At 44.5% G+C, this 15,000-nt stretch overlaps 1 protein-coding gene and 2 long non-coding RNA genes across 6 annotated transcripts in view; 1 reads left to right on the top strand and 2 right to left on the bottom strand.

Moving 5' to 3' along the window:
* Positions 1–10,813, bottom strand: part of LOC123507931 — a 26,469-nt gene extending 15,656 nt beyond the window's left edge. Inside the window, exon 1 of the long non-coding RNA XR_006675830.1 lies at positions 10,524–10,813. This is a non-coding gene — a long non-coding RNA (uncharacterized LOC123507931). The remainder of the gene's footprint in view (positions 1–10,523) is intronic.
* The window catches only part of LOC123507929 (cAMP-dependent protein kinase catalytic subunit 1), a 697,649-nt gene that overhangs the window by 97,686 nt on the left and 584,963 nt on the right, over positions 1–15,000 (bottom strand). The window lies entirely within an intron of this gene.
* Positions 10,528–11,000, top strand: LOC123507932. The gene is made up of 2 exons (XR_006675831.1): positions 10,528–10,664; positions 10,709–11,000. It is a non-coding gene; the product is annotated as an uncharacterized LOC123507932 (long non-coding RNA).

The raw sequence follows: 15,000 nt of genomic DNA, 5'->3' as shown, positions 1-15,000 counted from the left end.
CCTTTGTATTTGTAAGCCTTAAGCGTCCGGAGTTGGGGAGGACGAGGGAGGTGAGGCTGTGGGGAGAGGTGAAAGAAGGATGGGTGGAGAGACATGGGGAGGGAGAAGGTAGGAGAGGTTTGTCAGGTAAAGGAAGGCAGAGATGGAGGAAGAAAAAGGGAGAGATGGAGGAGAATGAAGGGAGAAAAGAAATAAATGGTCAGAATTGGAAAGAGAAGGTTTGAGTGGATACGAAAAATGTTGGAGGGAATAGATGGAGAGAAAGGAAGAGGAAGAGAGGGAGGAAAGGTATGATAAGGTAAGGAAAAGGTAACGATGAAGGCAAAGAAAGAAAAATGAAGGAAAGACAAACGAGAACATTATAAAGTCATACGGAAGAGAGAGGAAAAGATAAAATGGGAGAATGAAAAAAACCCTGATAAAAAGAAAAAGAAAATATAAAAATAAATGGTGACAGATAAACAAAAGGTCATGGTAGAATAGGAACAAAAACAAAACAAAATACAAATAGGGAACTAAAAGATGTGAAAGTAAAAATAGGAAGAACCAAGGAAAGGTCAAAATGAGAGAGGAGATAATGGTGTAGGAATGGAGAACGATGCGAAGGGTGAGAGGGAGCAAAGGGGTGATAAAAGAGAGGTCAGTGAGAGAAATCTGAGCTGATGGTGGTGGAGAGGGAGACGAAAGGAGGGTGATCGGGGAGGAAAAGGAAGGACAGGGAAGAAAAATGAGAGGACAAGTGGCGGAAAAGGGAGATATTAGAGGAGGAGGTGAGAGAAGAATGAAATGCAAGATGGATGGAGATAGAAGGGATAAGAAGATGGAAAAGAAGTGAATGGGAAAAAATTTAGTCGAGCAACATTTAAATTTCAATAGACACACAGAGAAGATGGAAATAAAAGATCTCTGGTCTTCACATCAAATAAACTGATCTGTTTTTTCGTTTTCATCTTTTATATTAATTGATTTGTGTTTATTTACGTTCATTATCTCCTACTGGCTGCATTTGGACAGGGAATAAAGTGTATCAACAAACACACATAACGTAATTTAGGTTAGGCAAGGCAAGTCAGGTTAGGTTAGGTTGGGATAGGCCTGGTTACTTCATGGAAGGCTATGATGAGTGTGGTTAGGTTAGGTAAGGTGAGGTTAGGTATAGTTGCTCCATACGGCTAAAAAAAAAATAATAAAAAATAAATAAACAAATAAAAATAAAAATTCCCTTTCCATTCTCTTTACCTAGCCAAGCTTCACCTAACCTATCATATGCTACGAGACACAACCTAACCTATCCCAAAATTAACCTAACCTCACCTGCTCTACTTTACCTAACCCAACCCGATCTCACCTAATCAAACCTAACCTTACTTACCGAACCTGAACAAACCTAACCGCACTTGCTTTTTACCTAACCTAACCTTACTTGTACCTAACCAAAGCAAAACCCTAACCTAAACCTAACCTAACCAAACCCAACAGTGTCTTTTCTTCCTTCCTCTAACTCTCCTTACTACCTCACAAAATATTCAAACTGACCCACTTCTCCCCAGAACCTCCCCATAAGCTTCTCCAACCTCCACCAGCCTTCCCTAGCCTGCCCAGAACGTTCCCATAAGCTTCCCCAACCTCCACCAGCCTTCCCAGCTCCCCCATAAGCTTCCCCAACCTCCACCAGCCTCCCAGAACGTCCCCATAAGCTTCCCCAACCTCCACCAGCCTCCCACAACCCCTTGACATCTTTCTACAGCTCCTCCCTTCCTCCCCAGTCTCCAATAACCCCCTGCCAGCTTCCTACAGCATCTCCCTACCCTCCCCAGTCTCCCCCCTACTCCCTCCCGTCTCCCCAACAGTGACACGGAGGCAACGCGATACTCCACCACGCCCATTGAAAAAAAAAAAAAAATAGGTTACTGTCACTGGGAGAGAGAGAGAGAGAGAGAGAGAGAGAGAGAGAGAGAGAGAGAGAGAGAGAGAGAGAGAGAGAGAGAGGAGACAAGGCCTGAGGAGGAGGAGGAAGAAAAAGGAGGCATGTGGAGATGAAAGGGTGTGTCTGTTAGTCAGCTGGAGGAGGAGGAGGAGGAGGAGGAGGAGGAGGAGGAGGAGGAGGAGGAGGAGGAGGAGGAGGGCGCCGACTGAGACTTCCCCCTCCCCCTGCTGTGTAGTTTGCTCTGACTCCATTGTAAGGTCGTTTCTCCAATAGACCAATTAAGCCAGAGTGGTCGTGTGTGTGTGTGTGTGTGTGTGTGTGTGTGTGTGTGTGTGTGTGTGTGTGTGTGTGTGTGTGTGTGTGTGTGTGTGTGTGTGTTACGATAGGGTGAGAGAAGCGGTCAGTCTTTCCTTAATATCTCCTACATGTGTCGAGAGAGAGAGAGAGAGAGAGAGAGAGAGAGAGAGAGAGAGAGAGAGAGAGAGAGAGAGAGAGAGAGAGAGAGAGAGAGAGAGAGAGAGCAAATTGGTTCACGCACCACTGGAATAGATGGGCGGTGGTGGATTTATTGAGCGAGTGAGTGAGTGACTGGATAGATGGGTGAGTTGTGATTTAATACGTAGGGCGAGTGGGGGTCTCTCTCTCACTCTCTCTCTCTCTCTCTCTCTCTCTCTCTCTCTCTCTCTCTTTTCATCGTTTCATTTCCTCACACTTACCAAACCACAAACCTAACCTAACCTAACCTAACCTACCTAACCCAACCCAACCAACTGTCTATAGAATCACCGCAGCTCGTCACACACTTACATTTCTCGCCCCACCTCGCTGAACACACTCCGCAAAAGGCGCCGGTGGAGTGACGGAGAGCCGCGCGGACACCAACACCTATCACACCACTATTTACGAGGTTACAGGCTCAGACGGCGCGGGGAGGGAGCGGCGGGGTGAGGGATGACTAGCTGGCTTATTTATTGCAGTGTTTATGAGGGTTTCAAATCGAGCGTGCGGGAGCCTACCTACTGAACTGGCTTGGCTTGACAGGGGCAGGAGTCAGGGGTAGGGGACATGCCTTGCCTTACACCCTGTCTTCTTTATCTTTGAGTTTGACAGGGGTAGAGTAATGGTAGGGTCTTTCTTAGCTCTCTATTTGAACCCAGGGTATAAAGTGGAACTGGCAGAGGTATTGAATAAGCCCTACAACTTTGCCACCACCCCTGCCTGACTTCTAAGGGATGGGACTGGGGTGTGGTGGTTAAATGAGGCAGGGAACACCACAGGGAGCCTCTCACAGCCTCACACAGCCTCGCATCTTCCTTCCCCACGTGTCGAGTTAAATTCTTGGCGGGATTAGCAAGCAGTGAAAAAAAAGGTCGGTTGAGAGGGGAGGGAAACAAAGCCAGCAGAGGAGGAGGAGGAGGAGGAGGAGGAGGAGGAGGAGGAGGAGGAGGAGGAGGAGGAGGAGGAGGAGGAGGAGGAGGAGGAGGAGGAGGAGGAGGAGGAGGAGGAGGAGAAGGAGAAGGAGAAGGAGAAGGAGAAGAACAAGAACAAGAAGGAAAAGGAAAAGAAGGAGAAGAAGGAGAAGGAGAAGGAGGAGAAGCAGGAGGAGGAGGGAGCGATGACGAGGAAGAAGAGGAAGAAGGGGGTTGATGGCTAGTACGGTGTCTGAGTCCTTCCCCAACTAGTCTCAGCCTTCTCCCCCACCCCCTCACCTCCTCCTCCCCCCATCTCGCCGTGGCCTGCAATGAATACCGATGAGTGATGAAGAAGCGACCTGCTCCCTTGGCCTGTTTTGCGCCGCCACCCACCTCGCGCTGCCTACTTACCTGCCTGCCTGCTCCTCTCTCTCTCTCTCTCTCTCTCTCTCTCTGCTTATTATTTTTCATATAAGGGAGTCACTGGAGAAAAGGCAAATAAAGGAAAAAAAATGAAGAAAAATGGTCTACTCAAGTAACAGTTCCCAAAGTTCAGGTCAAAGAGGATGATTAAATACTGAATCGTATGTCTGTCTGTCTGTCTGTCTGTCTGTCTGTTTGCCAGCCTGCTAATGTCTATTATCTGTTTAACGATTCTGTTCCTTGTACCTTTTATCAGATACTTGTTAATGCTTCTCTTTCGCTTATCTATTATCTCTCCTATCCACTTCTCTTGGTGGTGGTGGTGGTGGTGGTGGTGCCCCGCCCTCACAGACGCCCCGCAGCCCAGACAGACCTGATAACAGCAGGAGTATTTGCTGCAAGACCCATTACTCTGCCACACTCCCGCCCCCGCTGTGCCATGCTGGCTGAGAAGGCACTGGCACGCTGCAGGGAGTGACTCAGGCCAGACCAGACAGAATCACAGACAGACACAAACCAGACGGAGACAGACAGACAGACAGACAAACAGACAGACCAGACTAGTCTAGACATGACAGGCAGATACATATATATAAAGATAAATAATATTAATAAAAACAAAATAATGATAATAATAATGATGATATTAATAATAATAATAATAATAATGATTGTAATAATAACAAGAATAACAATAAACACACACACACACACACACACACACACACACACACACACACACACACACACACACACACACACAGCTCGGCAACCCTTAAGCTAATTAACGCACACACGAACACGAACACACACAAATGACGCAGTGAACGAAGAGCGAAAGCAAAGAATGATAACAATTTGAAATGGGAGATGCTGCTGCCGTAGACTTGAGACTTTTCAGAAATAATCCTACGTCAGAGAGAATAAAAAAAAAAAAATAGAAATATGTTTGTTTCAGTAAATGATAGAGAAAAAAAATATATATAACTTCACGTCTTGCGGTTTCATTAAAATCAATTCTACAAAACGAAAACTGAAAGAAATAGCTAAATACAAACACAACTATTCCATCTATTCATTATCTTCTCCTCCTCCTCCTCCTCCTCCTCCTCCTCCTCCTCCTCCTCCTCCTCCTCCTCCTTCTCCTCCTCCTCTTCTTCCTCCTCAAACAGTGGGTAACGATAAGGGCGAGACAGGGAACAGGGCCAACGTTATCTTGACCTTTAGTGTTAGGTGTCATTGGTTCACACTGCGGGGCGTGAACCAGTTGGGAACCAGAGCGAGAGAGATTGCGATTTAAAATGAACAGCTGAACGAACCGATTGTGAATAAAAAAGAAATCATGACGAATAAAAACGAGATCGAGTGAATTATAGAAAAAGAAAACAAACAAACAAACTACAATGAACCAGTTACGAATAAAAAAACAACGTTAAAAGAACCACTTACGAATAAAAGAGAACCAATAACGAGCAAGAAGGAATCGCTTACGAATTAAGAGGAATCAGTTACGAACCTAAATATTAAACGAGAGAGAGAGAGAGAGAGAGAGAGAGAGAGAGAGAGAGAGAGAGAGAGAGAGAGAGAGAGAGAGAGAGAGAGAGAATTAAAGGGCACAGGTAAAATCTAATGAAGCAGAAAAATTAATTACGGAGGAGAAAGAAGTGAGGTGAACTTTCATACACACACACACACACACACACACACACACACACACACACACACACACACACACACACACACACAAAATCAATGCACCGTGACTGTCAATGAAAATATCAAATGATTACACACTTGAGGAGGAGGAGGAGGAGGAGGAGGAGGAGGAGGAGGAGGAGGAGGAGGAGGAGGAGGAGGAGGAGGAGGAGGGTATTAACGAAGATAACATGAAGGTCTCGATACTTCACACTGATTTATTGACGAGAAGAAAGATAACGAGGCGAAAACATCGATATTACTACACTATAACGAGAGAGAGAGAGAGAGAGAGAGAGAGAGAGAGAGAGAGAGAGAGAGAGAGAGAGAGAGAGAGAGAGAGAGAGAGAGAGAGAGAGAGAGAGAGAGAGAGAGAGAGAGAGAGAGAGAGAATCAAGAGAGGAAAGGAACACGAGAGGATGATGAAAGATAAGGAAAGAAGAAAAAAGAGACAGGAGAATAATGGAGGGAACTAAGAAAGGTTATTGCAAGAAAAGGAGGAGGAGGAGGAGGAGGAGGAGGAGGAGGAGGAGGAGGAGGAGGAGGAGGAGGAGGAGGAGGAGGCAATTCTGGCAATCTACCGCAAAGAGAGTGAGAGAGAGAGAGAGAGAGAGAGAGAGAGAGAGAGAGAGAGAGAGAGAGAGAGAGAGAGAGAGAGAGAGAGAGAGAGAGAGAGAGAGAGAGAGAGTCTTCTTCATCATCATCATCATCATCATCATCATCATCATCATCATCACCACCACCACCACCACCACCACCACCACCACCACCACTACTACCACAACCATCACCACCACTATTAGGAATGGAGGCATAGGAGAAGCAGGGGCCGCAGGAATGTTGGAATGGGAATCGTGGTGGTCTGAGGTCTTGGCTGCCTACCACCACCACCACCACCACCACCACCACCACCACCATCATCGATTTCTAAAGGCAGTTTCAAGGCCGCTGCGGATCCGTCGTCTTCTTGCTACAGTGAGGAAGACACGACCACCACCACTACCACCACCACCACCACCACCTCTTCGACGTCTAACCTTCACCACCACCACCACCACCACCACCACCACCACCATCAAAATCTTTTCTATTTTCATTTTCCTTTATCTTCAGTATCTACCACCATTACAACCACTACTACCACTACTACTATTACTATCATCACCGCCATCTCCTATTATCGCTCCCTCTATTACTACCATCACCACCACCACCACCACTGCTACTACTACCACTACTAATACCAATACCACCTATTATTGCTCCATCTACTACTACTACTACTACTACTACTACTAACACTGCAGTCCTGTCACCACCACTACATCTCTTTCCTGTTATTGCAACTACCACCATTTCTCTTATCACTATTTTCCTAAAATCTCCACCACCACCACAATCACCACCATTGCCATACTGTCCTCCACCATCGCTATACTAACAACTACAACCATTCACTACCACAACTACCACCAACACGTGTCTGGAGATCAAGCGTTATTTGAGTTACAGAGAGAGAGAGAGAGAGAGAGAGAGAGAGAGAGAGAGAGAGAGAGAGAGAGAGAGAGAGAGAGAGAGAGAGAGAGAGAATGGTTTATATCATCATCTACTACTACTACTACTACTACTACTACTACTACTACTTACCCTTACTTCTCCGTATACCAGCGGCACGCATCACTAACAACCGCCTCACCACTACCCTCACTACCACCACTATCACCACCACTGCTACCACCACCACCACCACCACCATCGCGCACAGCACCACCACAAAGCAACTGAAACCAAGTAAATCCGGCCGGAGGATGCCACGCTGGGAGGGATAAGAAAGGATATCCTCGAGTAGTTTCAGATAGTGATAGTTACAACAGTCAGGTGGGATAGTTAAGAAAGATGAGAAAACAAGGGTGCAACAACTCATTATTAGACCTATACGTTGCAGTGCCTCTATAAAACCTACCTATTACAAAACTACACAGACATATTGGTGGTGTTGAAATGAAGCGCAAAAGTAATAAAAACAAGGTGTAATTCAGGTTTTTAAGGATGAAAATACACAAAAAGAATAAAAAAATACAAATAATCTTTTATATGGTGCAGTGTCTCTATAAAACATGCCGATTTCGACCTATCCTTTCCAAGTATAAAATTTGGCTATTCTTCTTTTTAAAACTCTTTGGTCATCTTGAGAAAAATGTGTTGGTGCAGGAAGTCGTTAGGCCTATACGTGTTAACGCCTATATCAAACATGCCTACCTATTTTTCAGCTATAAATTGATCTAATCTTCTTGAAAAAATGTTAAAACGGAATCAAAACCTTTACGTGCAAGTGCCTATCTAGAAATAATATGCTTACCTATTTCCACCTATCACCTCTATTCATAAACCTGTCTAGTCTTTAGTAAAACTCAACTAATTACTACGTCCATTCCTTCCTTACACAACTTATTAAACAGTCTCATCTTACCACTTGTGAAATTATCGTCTAGTTGGAACCCACAGTTTTTTGTCTGATCCTAATTACTGACGCTGAGAATCTTGTTTACATTACCATTGTTTTATTCCTTGTGCCATCTTAAAGTCCTCTATTAGATCCCTTCTCAATTAAGGTGAAGATATTGGCCGGAGAAGAGATACTTGCTAAAAATAATGCCGTGTTTAGGTATTAAATTTAATGTTTTCATAGAATATTTTTGTTTTCATGCCAACTTTTTTTCCCTTTTAATCCAACATTGCTTTCGGACACAGGATGCTCTCTCTCTCTCTCTCTCTCTCTCTCTCTCTCTCTCTCTCTCTCTCTCTCTCTCTCTCTCTCTCTCTCTCCTTTTTTTTCTATTTCCCTCCTTTCCTTTCTTTCTACGGAAGAGGAGGAGGAGGAGGAGGAGGAGGAGGAGGAGGAGGAGGAGGAGGAGGAGGAGGAGGAGGAGGAGGAGGAGGAGGAGGAGAAGGAGGAGATTTCATTATTACATTTGGTGAAAAGAACGTGACAAGAAAAAAGAAAACAATAGAAAAGCAAGGGACGTCTCTCTCTCTCTCTCTCTCTCTCTCTCTCTCTCTCTCTCTCTCTCTCTTCCAACATCTGTCAATATATTGCTTTTATGGATCCCGGCCACTCACTGTACCTCTCTTCCTCCCACACTCTTGATTTATCTTCCTCTTCCTCCTCCTCCTCCTCCTCCTCCTCCTCCTCCTCCTCCTCCTCCTCCTCCTCCTCCTCCTCCTCTTCTTCTTCTTCTTCCTCCTCCTCCTCCTCCTCCTTCTTGCCTGTTCTTTCCTTTGTATTTCTCCACCTACTTCTCATCCACCTCCTTTTCCTCCTTCTCTTCTCCTCCTTTTTCTCCTCCTCTTCCTCCTCCTCCAGAGTAAATGTGACACTTCCCTCCAAACCTTCCCAGCATTGTGATCTGCAAGTGAGGCGAGGAAGAGAAATTTTTCCTACTTAAATGTGAGAGAATTCTTTCCCCCCCCCCCCTCTCTCTCTCTCTCACAGAAACACACTACAATGTCCACCTGATAAAAAAACCAACAAATCTTTTCCTCCCTTTCCTTCCTCCTACCATTCCTTCTTTTCTGTGTGTGTGTGTGTGTGTGTGTGTGTGTGTGTGTGTGTGTGTGTGTGTGTGTGTGTGTGTGTGTGTGTGTGTGTGTGTGTGTGCTCAGATATGAACAAATGAATAAACAAATAAATAAATAAAAAAAAACGTACGATTAATTTGAAAACCATGGTAATTTTCTTATGTATGAAGGAAGCAGCGTGCAGAGTGACAGATTAATAAATAGGTAGGTAGCTTTATTAGTAAATGAATGAATATAAATGGAAATGGAGAGTTTTCCCCTCAGTAAAATAAAATAAAAATTCCTTACAATGGTTCTATAAGGTAATCGTATCTTCTATTTTACTGTATAACTAATATCAGTCACCGTTATTCCTTTCTAGTATTAGTCATCACTGTTTCAACACCACAAAACACACCATTATTTTGCCTTCAATACCACAAAACACACCATTATCTTGCTTTCAACACCACAAAACACCATTATTTTGCCTTCAACACCACAAAACACACCATTATTTTGCCTTCAACACCACAAAACACACCATTATCTTGCCTTCAACACCACAAAACACACCATTATTTTGCCTTCAACACCACAAAACACACCATTATTTTGCCTTCAACACCACAAAACACACCATTATCTTGCTTTCAACACCACAAAACACCATTATTTTGCCTTCAACACCACAAAACACACCATTATTTTGCCTTCAACACCACAAAACACACCATTATCTTGCCTTCAACACCACAAAACACACCATTATTTTGCCTTCAACACCACAAAACATACCATTATTTTGCCTTCAACACCACAAAACACACCATTATTTTGCCTTCAACACCACAAACACACCATTATTTTGCCTTCAACACCACAAAACACACCATTATTTTGCCTTCAACACCACAAAACATACCATTATTTTGCCTTCAACACCACAAAACACACCATTATTTTGCCTTCAACACCACAAAACACACCATTATTTTGCCTTCAACACCACAAACACACCATTATTTTGCCTTCAACACCACAAAACACACCATTATTTTGCCTTCAACACCACAAAAACACCTTTAAACTGCTAGTATTAGTCATCACTGTTCTCACTATCATTCTTCCTTCACCATTTAAACCCTTTCTGAAACATGACGTGTTTTCATATTTATTCTGGTTACTATTTGGCGATTTCATTCAGCTTGAAAAACTTATATAGGGATTAGAATAGTGAAGACTCTGTGCATTAATCTTCTGACCTTCGTAGACCTTTCCTAATGTGAATAAAATCGTCTAATCGCACCCAAAACTCGTAGTAAAAATGCGTCCCAGTGCTGAAGAGGTTAAGCACCAAGTGTTCTGTCTCTCTCTCTCCTTCCTCTGTCATGTACACGTGTATTCTATGGTGAAGAAAGAATAGTGAAGAGAATGGTGACGACTGATACTGGGAAGGAATGATGATGACTTGATACACTAATAAAAGTCTGCAACTTCTCCATTACCTGGGTTGGAGAGGAGCGGCAGGGAGAGGATGGGCGCCGTGATCCTGAAGGCTGTGAGTGTTGCCATGTTGGGAGCGTTGGGCAGGCTGGACTTGTGCATCGCTACTAGTCACCACTCACTACACACGCCACAGTTACCAGGTCAACACTCCACAGTTACCAGGTCAACACGCCACAGTTACCAGGTCAGCAGGTCACACAATGGTAGTTATGGTTTAGTACTTTTTTTTCTTTTTTTAACTCTGTGGGAATTTTGTGGTGAAGAGTGTTTTTCATTCCTTTTCTGTAGCCAAAATTTCAACTTTTTTTATTTACTCTTTTTTTATCAGCGTTTTTTTCTTTCTTCCAGTCGGGAAGTGATTGGGAATACTCGTACTATGTGTGTGTGTGTGTGTGTGTGTGTGTGTGTGTGTGTGTGTGTGTGTGTGTGTGTGTGTGTGTGTGTGTGTGTGTGTGTGTGTCTTTTTCTTATTATTAAACAACCATCAATCCAACTCTCTTTCCTACTTTTTTTTTTATCAGACAGTCAATCAGTTGTGTGTGTTTTGTTTTCTTTAATGACTTATGACAACAAGACTTTTTATTCTTTCAACATTCAAAACTTCAACCTCCCTTTCTTTCAATCAGCTTTTTTTTTTATCAGTTATTCAATCAATCCGTGGGAATATTGTGTTGTTTATTTTCTTTAATCGCTTATGACAAGATTTTTTTCTTTCAACAGTCAAAACTTCCACTTACTTCCTTCCTTCCTTCCTTTCTTTCTATCTATCAGTGAGCTTCTATTTTTTCAGTCAGTCAATTAGTCAGTGAGAATATTGTGCATCTTGTTTGTTTTCTTTAATAGCTTATGACAAAACTTCTTTTCTCTCAACAGTCAAAACTTCCACGTTCTTTCTTTCTATCAGTCAGCTTCTTTTTATTCAGTCATTCAATTATCAGTGGTAATATTATGTGTGTTGTTTGTTTTCTTTAATGGTTTATGACAACAAGACTTTTTCCTTCGACAGTCAAAACTCCAATCTTTTTTCTTTCTTTCTTTCTATCAGTCAGCCAATCATTCTTTCAATCTGCGGAAATACTGTTAGGTGATGACGAAACATTTCAGACAAGTTTCCGTCATTTTTTTTTTTGTGTTCTTTTTTTCAGGGGACTAATAGTATTTCAAGTCTTTTTTTCGTGTCAGTGAAGCATTTCATTCCTTATTTAACAACCAACAGCAACACAGCAACCTCTCATTAAAGAACAGCAACACAGCAATCTCTCTTTAACGAGTAGCAACACAGCAACCTCTCTAGCCAACAGCAACCTCTCTTTAACGAACAGTAACACAGTAACCTCTCCTTAACGAACAGCAACACAGCAACCTCTCTTTAACCAATAGCAACACAGCAACCTCTCTAGCCAACAGCAACACAGCAACCTCTCTTTAACGAACAGCAACACAACAACCTCTCTTTAACGAACAGCAACGCAGCAACAACTCTTTAACCAATAACAACACAGCAATCCTTCTTTAACAACCATTGGCAACACAACCTCTCTTTAACCAATAGCAACACAGCAACCTCTCTTAAACGAACAGCAACACATCAACCTCTCTTTAACGAACAGCAACACAGCAACCTCTTTTTAACGAACAGCAATACAGCAACCTCTCTTTAACGAACAGGAACACAGCAACCTCTCTTACACAGCACTAGTTTTCCAGCAAGCCAACTGAAAAATGCTGTGTTATTGTTGCAGTACGCGGCCAAGTGCTGTGATATGGCGCAGGTGTGGTGTTGACAGCGTTGCAAGGGCGTGTCTCTGGCGGGGACAGGAAGCTGGATTTACCACCACCACCACCACCACCACCACCACCACCAACACCACTCGGATCACGGCCACTCGCAATAAATCACACGACACGAAGGAGCAGTTATTACTTCACCTTACTGGAATCTCGGCAAGGTGGGGGGGGGTGTGTGTGAGTCAAGTGGAGGTGAGTCAGGTGGGGGAGTTAGGTGGGGTGAGCAAAGTGGGGTGAGTATGGTGGGTTGAGTAATGATGGAGAAGAGTGAGGTGGAGTGAGTAAGGTGGGTGAGTAATGATGGGTGAGTGGGGTGGAATGAGTAAGGTGGGGAGTTAGGTGGGGTGAGTCAGTTGGGGTGAGTCAGGTGGGGGAGTTGGGTGGGATGAGTAAGATGAAATGAGTTTGAAGGGGCGAGTCAGGGGGTGTTGAATAAGGTGAGGATGAGTTAGACCACTATTCAGAAACACTTCTCCCTCACCACTACAATTTTCAAAGGTCACAGAGATGATTGGTCGAAGTGAAGAGCGTTTCTCCAGCGAATAATGTGGACATGTTATTAATCTGTCACTAGAACCGTCAGAACACACTTAAAACCTCATATCACTTCAACAAGAGCCAGCGGAAAGGAGGGGAGGAGCAGGCTGGAATGCTTCAGAATTCAACACGTCAGGCAGGCGAGACCCAGGGAACACCACACCACACCACACCACATCATTAAACACTCAAGCACCAGAATATTTCCCTCAACAATGCATTTATTTATGAGGGCGAGAGAGAGAAAACTGCTTATCACTCGTGTTATCGCATGTGCTTCAGATCACGGGAACGCCATCAGCTGGGTAGTGCTATCTTGTGTCTTCCAGCACGTCCCTGCACAAGAATCGATCATCCATCAATATATTTGCCCATCTATGCAAACACCACACACGTCCTTCCACTGCTTCTTGTTTTCTATCTTTGTCACTATATGCATCCTTACAGTGCTCCTTTGAACGGCGTACCCTAGGAAGGATAGGCGTGGCTGTTATTGCTACTACGGTGGTGTTATCATCCACCTCGTTCCTTCACACCAATCCACCAATCCATCAATCTAATTCACCACCATCTGCCAGGAAACAACTACGCAAGTTCTTCCAGTATTTCTTCTCTGAAAGGCGTACCGCAGGGAGATAACCAAGCACCACCACTACTGTTAGTGCTACTGGGGCGCGGCGCACACACCAACTCTCTACTCCACTCTCACCTCTCCCCCGTCCTCCGCACTGCCACATCCGGCGTGACCCGAGGATTACCGCCAGTCGCCACCACCGTGAATAATTACATTTCGCATTAAAACCTTCCCTTCATTACCGCCACGCCTCCACGTCTCTGTCGACGCACGCGAGTCTCCTGAAGGTGCCGCGCTCACACTAAGGCGGGTTAAAAAAGGCGCCGCGTCCCTTCCATGGCAGTGAAAACAATGCGATAAACTCCTTGCCTTATCGTGACGCTTCGTATGTGTGCCAGCTGCTGCCACACACACACACACACACACACACACACACACACACACACACACACACACACACACACACACACACAGAGCTTCACATTATTACTCCTATGTCATACCAAATTTACAGCCACGATCACCACTCCCCGTGTCACTATCCTCACCACCAATCAGTTCCAGTCATCACACACAACATGTCATCACCGCATTCACCAGCACAGTCACCTCTCAGCTATGTTTTGTTGCTGTTGTTGTTCTTCTTCTTTCATTATTTCCTTTTATCATATTCTATCATATTTACCTCCTCCTTCCACTTCTCGTCTCTTTCTGTCCTCTCTCCACCCCCTCTTCCACCTCTCCACATACCTTATCATCACCCCTATCGCCACCCTCCGCCTAACCCTTTCCCCTTCCCCTGCCTGCACCTCCTATATCCTTCCCATCACCCCTGCATTCTATATCACCCTTTTTCTGCTCTAAATCGACGGAGAGAGAGAGAGAGAGAGAGAGAGAGAGAGAGAGAGAGAGAGAGAGAGAGAGAGAGAGAGAGAGATAAAGGGACAAAGGACCACGAACTTGTATGTTATAAAGTACAAAGGGTGGATGGGAGTGACATGTTGGGAGAGAGAGAGGGAGAGGGAGGGAGAGGGAGAGGGGGATGCCAGGGAAGGTAATGGGGAGCTAAGGGAGAGGTATCGGTAAGTTAATGGTGGTATGATAACGAAGGGCGTTGCTAAGGAGGAGGAGGAGGAGGAGGAGGAGGAGGAGGAGGAGGAGGAGTCCAAATACAAAAACGAGGTGGAGGAAGAGGATTACGAATTAAAAGGGGGAGGAGGAGGAGGAGGAGGAGGAGGAGGAGGAGGAGGAGGAGGAGGAGGAGGAGGAGGAGGAGGAGGAGGAGGAGGAGGAGGAGGTGCATTGAGAAGAGGAAGGAGAGAGCGGGAGAAGAAGAGGAAATGGATGGTGGGAGGAAACGAGGGACAGGAATAAAAAAAGGAGACGAAAACATAAAAGACAAGGAAAAAGAAGAAGAAGAAGAAGAAGAAGAAGAAGAAGAAGAAGAAGAAGAAGAAGAAGAAGAAGAAGAAGAAGAAGAAGAAGAAGAAGAAGAAGAAGAAAAAGAAGAAGAGGAGGAGGAGGAGGAGGAGGAGGAGGAGGAGGAGGAGGAGGAGGAGGAGGAGCTTTGAACGTGA

Source organism: Portunus trituberculatus, chromosome 23 (assembly GCF_017591435.1).
Source record: "Portunus trituberculatus isolate SZX2019 chromosome 23, ASM1759143v1, whole genome shotgun sequence".
Taxonomy (NCBI): domain Eukaryota; kingdom Metazoa; phylum Arthropoda; class Malacostraca; order Decapoda; family Portunidae; genus Portunus; species Portunus trituberculatus.
Note: the sequence above shows the minus strand (reverse complement) of the source record. Positions and strands in the feature narration are given on the sequence as shown.